The sequence below is a fragment of the Phaseolus vulgaris genome, chromosome 2 (genome assembly GCF_000499845.2).
Source record: "Phaseolus vulgaris cultivar G19833 chromosome 2, P. vulgaris v2.0, whole genome shotgun sequence".
NCBI classification, from domain to species: Eukaryota; Viridiplantae; Streptophyta; class Magnoliopsida; order Fabales; family Fabaceae; genus Phaseolus; species Phaseolus vulgaris.
In genome coordinates, this window is record NC_023758.2 from 44,628,898 (window position 1) to 44,641,039 (window position 12,142).

Below are 12,142 nucleotides of genomic sequence, written 5' to 3' on the forward strand. Positions count from 1 at the left end.
TCGAATTCTTTATTGGATGCTTCTTTTGTAGGCCATGATGAACTAAGCATCAACATTTCTCTTTCATTTTTCTCCATCTTTTAGGCAAACTGTTTACTATGTCTCATGCTACTCTCAAACTCCTACCATTCATACCACCTAACACCTTTATTATTCTTGGAATTATTCATCTAACTAATCACATTTATAACCTTACCCTAACTTCTACACATTTCTCTAATTTCAAAACCTCTATTAGACTGAATTAGACTTGTCAACAAAATCAATTATTATAATGACTGAAAATAAAATTATATATAGTTTTATATTATAATGAAAATGTTACTTTAACAAATTCATCCGTTTACAACTTTCCAATTTAATTTCAAGAAATTATGATAGTTTGTTAATTTTGACAATAATAATTTTGAAAGTTATTATAATTATCTGAAACTGAATGACAATGTAAAAGTATTTTATACTTTCAACTATTAAACTCTAAGAATCTATAGCCTTTTATATAGTGTATCTTAGAAACCGTTTGATCTATTGTACACTTCGATTAAATAAATTCATTTAGGTTTGTAAAATAAACAATTAGTTTCTATTTGATGTGTATAACATTCTTCATATGATGATAATTCTACTTTTGAAGACTAGTTTCTACCAAGTCTCCAGTGAGATATACTTATACAAATTGAATTGAGATTAGTAAAATTAAATGATACTAACTAATTTTTAATTAGTGTAAAATTAACTATTTTTTTTTATTTAGAAGAATAAAAGGCAAAATGAATATTGAAATATAATTACTGCGTAAAAAATACGCTGGTAAGCCACACAGAATACCAGAGAGATTGTTAAGGACTTAAGGAGGATTTGAGATGAGAATGAATTATACACACATATTATATTATATTATGTATATGTATATATGTATGCATGTATATGTATGTATAGATCATGCATGATGTTTGATCTTTGGATGAGGTTTTGGATGAGTGAGCAAGCAACTTGCAGAAGTGGTGTTAAGCTTATGTCAACCTTTATTGGATTAAGACATATGCAATCGGTTAAAAACAAAACGAATATGAAGACATATATGGCCACTCTCTAGTACTATATTTCCTTTTCCAATCCTCCCTGAGAGATTGCATTATCTCTTTGTCCCTTTCCTTTCATTGGTTTTTCCTTACCAAACAAATCATGGCCCAAATCATTTTGTCTCTCTCTTTTCCCTTTCTACCTATGCTACCAAATACAAGAACAAAGGAAACTTGGGAGTACAAAAACCACGAGTTCAAAAAGAGATGGCTAAAAAAATATTGATGCAATTTTATTTGAGGGTTTAAACTTGAACAAAACCAAATATGTACACTGTGGAAGAATAGAAGGTCATTTAGGTACCCTCAGATTACCCCACATTTCAAATGAAATGATTCAGCAGCCAAATAATGAACACATATGAACACTGTATTTCATTATCAGAAAAAATACTTTTGACACTCTCAATATAATAATATATATTAAGATTTTAAATTAAAAAGTAGAATGTTTTTGTTTTTAGTGATATCAAATGAATGTATTTTTATATTTTTTATTATTTTAACTTTTTTTATTCTGGACATCGAGCTGCTGACTGAATAGTAGTATATAGTTGCAGTTGGATGCATCATATAAGTACACATGAAAACAAAAGCTATTAGGTAGTAACAGTTCTTACATAATTGTAAATGGTATTTTGAAAAAATGAACTTTATCACTATATTATTGTGAAGTAAACCAAGATTAAACAGATTAATTTGAATTTGTTTTGAAGATTTTGTTGCTTGGTGGGTGACAGTAGAAAAGGTGGGAGATAGCAGAAACGATAATAAATCAACAATGAAGTTGTGTCGACAATAAAGGAGTGCAATTGTTTCACTTCTTTAAAGAGACCAAGTTTGTCATGAAACGGTCCCCGAGTTGCTGTGTCTTTCTCTTAGTTTCATTTCCCAAGAAACATCAGATACTCTACATTTACTCTCTCTCTCTCCAAATGCTTTTCAATTTCAAATGCTAAAAGATCTCATCTCACTATTACTACAGTGAGTACACCAAAAGGCTTATGAACCTGATATTGCTGATCCAACCTTTTCCGGAGATGGTTTCTGAATTTTCAACAGCTTTAGAAGCTCCATAAATACATTACACTAAAACACACATATCAGAGTCTTAATAATAGAATAGAAGAGAAGTTGTATTTTCTCTTTCTCTTTCTTCCAGGTTTAGTTTGCATCAGCTTAGTTATGCATGCAGCTAGATACACACATCTGGGTCGTCATGATCATGGAAGCTGGCATGGTGTGGTCATAGATCATAATCATATATCTGTTCTCTACCTAGCTAGCAAGAGTCACAGACTCAGACACATAGAATCCCTAGCTTGCTAGCTTCTCCTGATTCTCACTTCTTCTCGTTAACTGTTCCAGCACTTCTCTTCTCTTCTCTTCTTTCATTCATTACTCTTTCACATTTAGCATATGCTTCTCAGCAACTTTCAGCGGCTAGTGAGTGCATGCCTTCAACACTCGTCACTGTCATTTCACTACACAACAAAACTATAATAAATTCAACACTGCATCATGTTTCATAAGCTCACATCACACACATTAATATATTTAGACTGGTGAGTATTCATTTGAAGGAGTACACATGCATATCATAAGTGTTATGATTAAATTTAATAGCTTATTAAATATCTATTTATTACTTGCTTTACTGGGTAACTGTTAATTTACCTGAAGTACATTCATTCAGATGTTGATGAAAATGATGGCAAGCCTTTTTCCCAAGTAAATTATGAAGTTGCCTTCCCTATAATTTTCACCGGCCTGAAAACAGGTTAATTGACAAAAAGCTGAAACATTATTCAAATCTGAAAGGACTTCAGAAGAGGGATGCTATGTTTTGAAACTCTAGAAAGACCTAAGATGTGTAGTAGCTAGTTGCAGATAAAGAATTTCACATCTGATAGGTTTTCACTGTTGATGCTTTCATTCACCTTTCTTGTCCACGTGAAATAAACATTCCCGCAGGTGTGAGGGCCTTGGATTAGCCAACTTATTTGTTAATATATTCTTAGTATCTTATCTCTCTCAAATGTTAATATAGAATTAGTATACCAGAAAACTAGACAAATTTTGCTTTGCCTCTCTCTGTGAGTGAACGTGAGAGAGAGAAAATAGACAAAAACAACAAGTCCATTTGAACAGGTAACCATTTATTTTAAAAAAATATTACTATTCCCTAAGATGAATACAGATTTTCAAATACGGATTGATTCTTCATAGATACAAAATGCTTTCAAATTAAATACGAGCCCAGTTAGACAACAATCTGAACAGAAGCAAACTCAAAAGTTGTTTTTTAAGCCATGAAAGTAAACAAATTGGTTAACCCATCACAGAAGTTCTAGCTTGATTTGGAAGAAGCCAACATATATTCACATACTTGACAAAAACTAAGGTAACGAAAAATACAACCTTTATAAAGATATTTACAGGTAAAACAAAAGAAGATGGGTAGTGAGTTGAAAATTCTGATCCTGCAAAAACAAGCTGTAAAAGGGCATTATTGATTGTTACAATTTGAGAGAAAGATGAAAGAAGAAAGAAAGAGAAAGGCTTACCATGGGGGCATGCAAAATATGAAGATTACGAGAAAGAAAATAGCAAAAGTTGGGTGGGGGGAATGAAGCCTGGTCCGAGAATCATTTTGGTGTTAGAGGGTAAATTTCCATTGGAAACTTTGGGTGAAAGAGTTTATCTGAGAACTCTCCTCCTCCATGACCTCGAGCCAGACAACATTCCTCTCAACCTCACCTTTGCAAGGAATGAACAAGATATGAGGAAGTTGGAAAAGAAAACAGCACCTAGGTAGCTATATTCATATGATGTGTTTGAAGAAGTTGATGATTAGAAAGTAGAAACTGATCCATGAAGGAAGTACTTTGAGGGGAATGAAGCCTGGTCCGAAGCCTTATAGTTCCATCCACTGTGAACCTCCTTTGTGAAAAGCCTCGAGCCAGCCAACATTCCCCTCAATACCAACCCATCTCAACGCGTTTCCTTCTTTCTCCCTCAAAACCCTAACCCACATATACCTTCTTATATAAGAGAAGAGAAGAGAGAGAAACCAAGCACTGACTCACACCACACTAATGCTGCTTTTTGCTCACCCATTCAGATGTTCCAAAATTAGCTTATGCAAAACGGCACTTAAACTAACTACTCACCTGTAACATAACAATAACATAACAACAAACCATCGTACTACGTTTCTTAACTCAACACCACAAAACACGCACAAATTCTTCCAACAAATAACGTCCAAGTGATTTCGATCTGTTTCATGTTACGAGATTTACTCAAAATTTACCAAATTCAGTTACCTAACGAAAATTCATCCACATTTCATTACAGCTAGCTACCACTTCTTCTCACCTTTGTAACAATGCTATAATTATAAATAATAAATAATGACATGACACTAAATTTGATTCTGAATTAATAATGTTTTAGTAAGTTTTTGAATGAAAAGATTGTTATGGGAATGACCTGATGGTGCCGGTCAACCAACCGACCTGTTACCTGCTACCAACAGTTGGTGGTATAGTCAAACACAGAGAAGAAGACAAAATGAGTATTTAAAATACACTTGACACGAGACAACTATGTCTTTAATGCGATTCTTTCATCATTGCCTTATTATTTTTAGCCTTTTGTTATCCCTACTTTCAAACTCCTCTGTACTATACGTTACCCGCACGGCCACATCATATCACAATCACACACTCTTCTTCCTTTCTTTTTCACTTTTCTTTCCCTCTCTCTAATTACCCTCCATTAACATCTCCACACTCTCTTCTTAATTTCAACATTCACTATAAAATCATTACCAAACACACCTTCAATTTCAAACACCTACAGTCAAACTCTGCCTCAGAAGTTTTTTCATCCTACCTGTATGGTCTACTTCAGCTAGAGAAAATAGTCTCAGCCTTTTGTTCTACACCAGTCTCGTCAATTATTGGACTCAGTAGAACAAAATTCCGAGTCTCCAATTCTCTTATCATTATGAATATTTTTAAAAATCATGACTCATACACTCGAAGTAATGGTATATATGTGAGCATAGTGGAAAAATAAGGATTTATAAGTGTGCCATGTTCACTTGCATTGGAATGTTTGCAATGGCATGTGAGAAAGGTAACTATGCAAAAAAATATAGTTTATTAATTTGAGTAGAGAAAATATATACTTGAGCCAGTGGGTGTTTGAATATGAAATAAAAGTGGTAATATGTATATGATTTACAGTAGCAGATTTAAAAGTATCATAAAGAGGGCCAGATATGCACTTCTGACTCAAACCAGTGTCATGTCTAATGTCTAGCTTCTTATAGGTCATCTCATTTACAGTTTCAAGAAACTATAACGATCCATCAACTGAGTTGTAAATGTGGTCTTAATACCTCTCATATTACTTATCTTTCAAATTTTATCATTCCTTTCGTGTAAGCTACCATATGCATGTATTTTGTTCAAAATCTGTAATATCATTTCTGTATAAATATATGCAAGGGTGTTCAATACAACCCTCTATTTGTTCCTTCTTAAATATATATAATTTTATTTAACATTGTGAAAATTCCTTCACTGTGAGTTTAAATTTTAGTCAACATTCAACCATCAAGTGTAAAAGTTAAACTGAACATTATTTTATGTGATTTTCCAATATTTTTGTAAATTGGGACTTATTACCTACTCGATAACTAGGTAATATATTTTTAATATCTAGATTTATATAAATATTTGATTAGATTGTAGCGTAAGGTCTTATTTTATTTTATTTTTATTTTTTATAAGATTTGTGTCACTCCTAAAATAATTCATATTTATTTATTTTTACTGATAAAAAAATTTAAAGTAATTTCTTAGTTTTTCTCTCATTTTCAAGTTGATTACAGTGAGTATCATATTTGGAAGATATTCAAGATGAGAGTGTAGGAAGTATTTATATCAAGAAAATTAAATTGGAGGACATAGATTTGACTTCGTGAGATTTTTCATTGAGAACAACATTGTTGAACTTGAAAGAATATGATAAATATAACAGGACACTTATTTCACTTGCCAATCACAACCAAGAATCCCTTATTACTAATACATCTATTACATGTAAACTGATATTTGCACCATATACTCAATCCCCTCTGCCTCATTTTTAGTTTTATCTTTAATTCATTATATGTAGCTGTTTTGGTTTGTTGTATAAGAGTTTGATTACTCCTAGAATATGATCCATGTTTGTATAAAAAAAATCTGTATAGCCATATAATATTTTTTTTTTTTTTTACTAATTCTAATTTAGAGATGTGTAACGATGTGAGATAATGGATTTGGAATGATTTGAGAGTAAAGAATGAAAAAAGTAAGGTGGTTTGAATTGATGTATGTTATATTAGATTTGTGAGTAAAATTTATTGAACAATGTAAGTGATAATATCGTAGTAAGATAATTTTAAATTTTTATAAAATGTTTAAAATGTAAATTTAAATTTACCTTTATCAAAGAAAATATTTGAATAATGAATTTAATAAATTATGTCCAGTACCATTAAATAATTATTTTAAGAAAAAAAAAACAAGTTATTTTTAACATTACAAATTTACTCTTCTATTTAAAAAAAATTGAAAAATTAATTTGTTTGATTTATTTGTAGATTAAAATTGTTTTTAATTAAAGTATTATTTTACATACTGACTAAGAATTAGTTTTATAAAAAATACGAATTATTGTCCAAACATATTATGATTGTCACAAAAATTATTTAAAATCTTATTTAAATAAAAATCTAAAATATATAAATTTTTTAAAATATTCAAAATTCTAAATAAATACAAATCTTAAATATTAATGTCTTATTTAACTAACAATCTAAAATATATATAAAATATTCAAAATCTTAAATATTCAAAATCCTAAATAAATATAAATCTTAAATATTTAATATCTTATTTAAATAAAAATCTAAAATATATATTTTTAAAAAATATTTAAAATCCTAAATAAATACAATATTTAGTATTCTATTTAAATAAAAATATGAAATATATAAATTTTCTAAAATATTCAAAATCTTAAATAAATACAAATTCTAAATAATTAATGTTCAATTTAAATAAAAATATAAAATATAAATTTTTTAAAATATTAAAAATTCTAAATAAATACAAATATGAAATATTTAATATCCTATTTAAATAAAAATTTAAAATATATAAAATTTATAAAATATTCAAAATTCTAAATAAATACAAATTTAAATATTCAATGTTCTATTTAAATAAAAATCTGAAATATATAAAATTTATAAAATATTTTAAATCTTAAAGTATTCATATATGCATATGGAAGAACAATAACTAAATAGCAAAATACATTTAATACAACAACACGTCTAACAAATTTCAATTAACACTTAATGGATTATCAAAAATAAACACCAACACCAATAACAAGAACATAAACATTAAAGAACAAAAGCCAACAACCAACACAACAATTTTAAAGAAACTAAAACAAAAGCTAATAAATATAAACCAAATCAATTGTGCATAAATAATAAAGCACAATTATTAATTGATTAAAATTTTTAAAACTTTGAATAATTGATTATGTATAAGTGATCAAAATATGAGGCTAATTAATTATCCATGCAACAAAATACACCAGATAATATGCATTACAAAAATATTGCTAATAGATTATCTTCCATATTAAAAGTCCTCCATAATCGATTATCACCTAAAAAATAATCTTAATTGATTTTTCTTCAACATATGATTGATATAATCATTTATCAATCACTACAAACGGTTTCTTTGATGTCAAGTACATAAGTTGTCTCAAACAAACTAGGGACTCAACAAACCTATCAAACCAACTGGATAAGGCACAAACGAATTGGATTCCCTTTTGCATGCATTTGTGCCTCAATGCTTTTCCACATGCAACTATAGTGTAACCTTGAAGTATTGTTGTTCTGATAATATTAAAGTCCCATAGCACACCAAGTTTTACATGTTTTTTGTTTGTATTAGTGTTGTTATTTTTTCCCCATATCTAATTTTCCCTCCATGTTACAGGATTAGTATACATTCACGACTATTAATGGTGTTTTTTCTTTAGCATACTCACATATAAAACCCTTACCAGTATATACCAGTTATATACTTGTCATAGTTGAAAACCTCTTTATGTCACATTGTTAAAAGTACCTCTGACAAGAAAAACTTGATTTAGCTTCCAAATTTTTGCGTGGGTCATTTGCGGACGCTACTCTCGTCGGCCAATTTAAAGAATTTTGTAAAGGAAGTTTTAAAACACACGATTGGTCCTAACATTATTAGTCGTTGGTCTGCCAAAAATAAGGTGGGGGCGAACTTATCGATTGTGAATTTTTGGACTTCAAATCTTGGCCATGTGAAGCTTTTGCATCTACATTTACAATATCAACTTTTTCTTTTAACTTTTAAAGTCTAAACTGCACAGAAGAATAGTAGAAGGAGAATATTACAAAGGATAGGGTATTTTGACATTTTAAGAGAATTATTACTACCTCCAAATACCTTGCATTTTGCATTTAGGTTTTATAAACTTGTGTATATAGGTTGAGAGACCAATATATAATTTTTTTTACCAATAAAAAAATTGAAGATTTTATTACATAATATCACAATTTTATTATACTATAATAACAGCAATGATAATAATAATAATGATGCTATTAGAGATTGTTTGGGAAAACTTATTTAAATTTATAAAAATAACTTGTAATTCTAATGATTTTTTAAAACAGATTTCACATTAGATACTATACTATAAAAAATAAGTTACGGTTAATTTACAACTTAATATTTAAGTGATAAAATTTTATTAAATAGTCATTTAATTGAGTTATTTGTCAAAATATAAGTAAATATAATAATATTTTCCTATTTAACACTTGTACTACCAAAAATTATAATGGAATATGTGTTTATAACAGTGTTAAAATTTGATTCCGTTACTCACACAAATGTTAGACTTATTTACTATTCAGAAAAAGAGAGTCAAGCACAAAACTTAATTTAGTATGGTGACAACAGGGTAATTTTCTAGAAACGTTAATAAAGTATAGTAAAACGTTAGTTGAAAGTTATCTTTAAAACACTAGCTAATTAACTCATTATAACGTGAAAATTTATTCTTCTTGCATACAAGGGCTTCTAACTAAATATATTCCTTTACTTTTTTTTCAAAAATTAAATTAAATTTTATTAACCTGTTAATTTATCATTCTTATGGTATGTATTAACTTTATTTATAAAATTTTAGCATAATTTGATATTTCATTAATAAATTGATGTAATTGAAGATTGACAAAAATAAAATAATGTTAGGATTTATCTCATACTATATAGCACATAATCACTAAGTTAATATCAAAGTCCGTGAAATTTATTTGTGACGAACAATTTAAGTTCATAGTATTTTTTTTTTAATTATTTTACAAAAACATTATAGTTGGAGTACCCTAATGCTTCCATCTATATGATTTTTTATTTCTGATTAAAAAATTAAGTTGAAGAATTCACAAATATAAATTTTTATAAATATATCACAGTGTACATACATAGTGTAGGAATTGTGAGGTCTAGAGAAAAAAGATTAGAAATAAGTATATAAATTATGGTATATGTTTTTGTGATAATGATAATAATATAAAGTATAGAAATAGCATGTCCGTAGGAGTAGACGTAGGTAGTTTGAGTAGGTAGAGCAATTTGATGTAATTCATTGAATTGAATTGATGCAGCGGTGTATGTTATTTTTGTCTTACTAATCGATGTGATAAGGCAGGGCCGTTTGAGATTTGATGGGATCTTAATGCAAGATTGCAGGAGAGAGTGAAGAAGAAGAAGAAGAAGAAGAGATAGTAATTTAGTTGCAGTGATGCAGAAGAAGAAGAAGAAGAAGAAGCAGTTGAGAAGAAGATGTAACACCAGAAAAGAAAGTGGAAGGTGTGGAAGCATGTGGCATGGAACCCTTGTCTCGCCATCTATGTGAATGAATGAAAGAAAGAAAGAGCGTGGAATGGAAGGTGAATGACAATGCAAATGCACATGCATGAGACATGCATGCAGTTGCTAATTACGTATTATAATAATAATAATAATAATGAATGAATGAAGGAGGGTTGTGTTGCGTGAAAGACGTCATGGGAAAGACGGCGAATAGGGAATGCGTGAATGAGAACCGTTGAAAGATGTGATTGGAGGGTGAGAAAGAAGAGGGGACATGTCGGTGTCAGCGGGAGCGTAGGATGGGGAGAACCCGAGTAACGAGGAGGAAATCAAGAGAAACACAACAATAACTCCAACCCTAGCTACTATTACCAACACCAACACACAAAACCCTTCTTCACCATTATACTATTATTATTGTTATTGTTATCAGTACAACAACACACACCAACATCCGCATTTAATCCTCTTCACCTGGACCACTCACTCTTCCCTTCCATCCACAACTCTTTTTCTTTAACAAAATCTCCAATGGCTAAAACAACTTTAACTACACTTAAAGATCAAGCAAAAAAATTAATATCAACCATAAATATATCAAGAAATGTTGTACTCTCTTTCATGAAAATGAATTCAAACTCTTAACCACTTGTTTGACAAATTAGGACATGTGGGACGCGTATTTGTTTTAAAAGAATTTGAAAAGTGTTTGTGTTAATAAATAATAAAAAGAGATTGTAAATTTGATTAGGTATTTGGTGTGGAAGAGGAGAGAAAGTAATTTATTTATAGTAAATGAAGAGTCAAAGGCGTGTGCGTGGAATGGACGGGTGAGATTCTCCGAGCATGGTACGCTGCAGGCATGACCATGTGATAGCAATAAATGCTGGCTGGTACGGCGGAGAGTGGGTCCCATGGCGGGGGGACAATAGCACGTGGTGGCAATTGAAGACACGGCTCACGTGGGGGACCACCAATGGTGAGCAGATACACACATACATAGATACATGTTTGGTTACTGTTCCAATTGGGACCACCATTTTTCAATTATGGGGTCATCATAATGCTCATCACTGCTGTTGTGTATGTTACTGTTGTTATGTTAAGCATCTTCAACACCCTGTAGTCTTCTCCACTGTAGCTACCTTCTCTCTCTCTCTCTCTTTCTCTATGCGCATTTCTCGGGCCCTCCCCTAATTCACATATCGCCTGCATGTCCCCTGCACTGCACAGCATCAATGGATCCATCTCATCTCATCTCACTCCACTATGGTGAACCCTAATTCTACAATCAAGTGCAAATTGCAGTTTTTCATTTGACTTTGTTATGGTGCATTGTGAAAGGAAGAAGAAGATAAAAAAAAGTTTGATGAAAGAGGGTGGGAAAAACGTGAGTGGATGAGGTTTGAGAGTCTCAATTGTCGAGCCATAAGCTGAACAGGAAAGCTATGTCCCAATGTTTTGACTAATCAGCGCAGACATTTATTACCCTCCACTTTATATATCAAGATCCGTGCATGTCAAGCGCGCGGGGGAATCCAAAGATCCATCTTTCTCATTTCAACAACTTCAAATCAAACCCAAAAGCTTTATGTTTTAAAGGACACTTAATACTACCAACTAATTAATGGACCACTGGAATGCTCAATCAAATTCACACTTCCATTTTCCTTTTCATAAATGCAGCGCCATGGTAGGTCTTCTTGGTGGAGATACCAAACGCAAACAACCACGTCTGTTTAATTTCTGACCAATCTCACTCCTTAATATTAATATTCCTCACTCCCATCTTTTTCTTAGACAAACCAAAAACATCAACTGGAATTCCAATTTCATATAATAATACTACCCACTGCCGTACCAACTTTCTGCTACTCCTAAATGCTTCTTCATCTTTATATATATGGATCTTCATTGCAAAACCATTACATCAATCACAAAATTCATACAAAAAAGAAGAAGATATATTAAAACATCAGCACGTAGGGTGACAATTAACAACATGTAGGTTCATATAATTGCGCCTGCTTCTGCAATTTACTACTACCACCT

At 30.6% G+C, this 12,142-nt stretch overlaps 1 long non-coding RNA gene across 1 annotated transcript; it reads right to left on the reverse strand.

The window, feature by feature from the left end:
• Positions 1-1,869: 1,869 nt before the first annotated feature.
• On the reverse strand, positions 1,870-3,436 carry LOC137812525 (uncharacterized). The gene is made up of 2 exons (XR_011081263.1): positions 2,760-3,436; positions 1,870-2,566 (listed from the first exon to the last, which is right to left on the reverse strand). It is a non-coding gene; the product is annotated as an uncharacterized lncRNA (long non-coding RNA).
• Between the last annotated feature and the right edge of the window lie 8,706 nt (positions 3,437-12,142).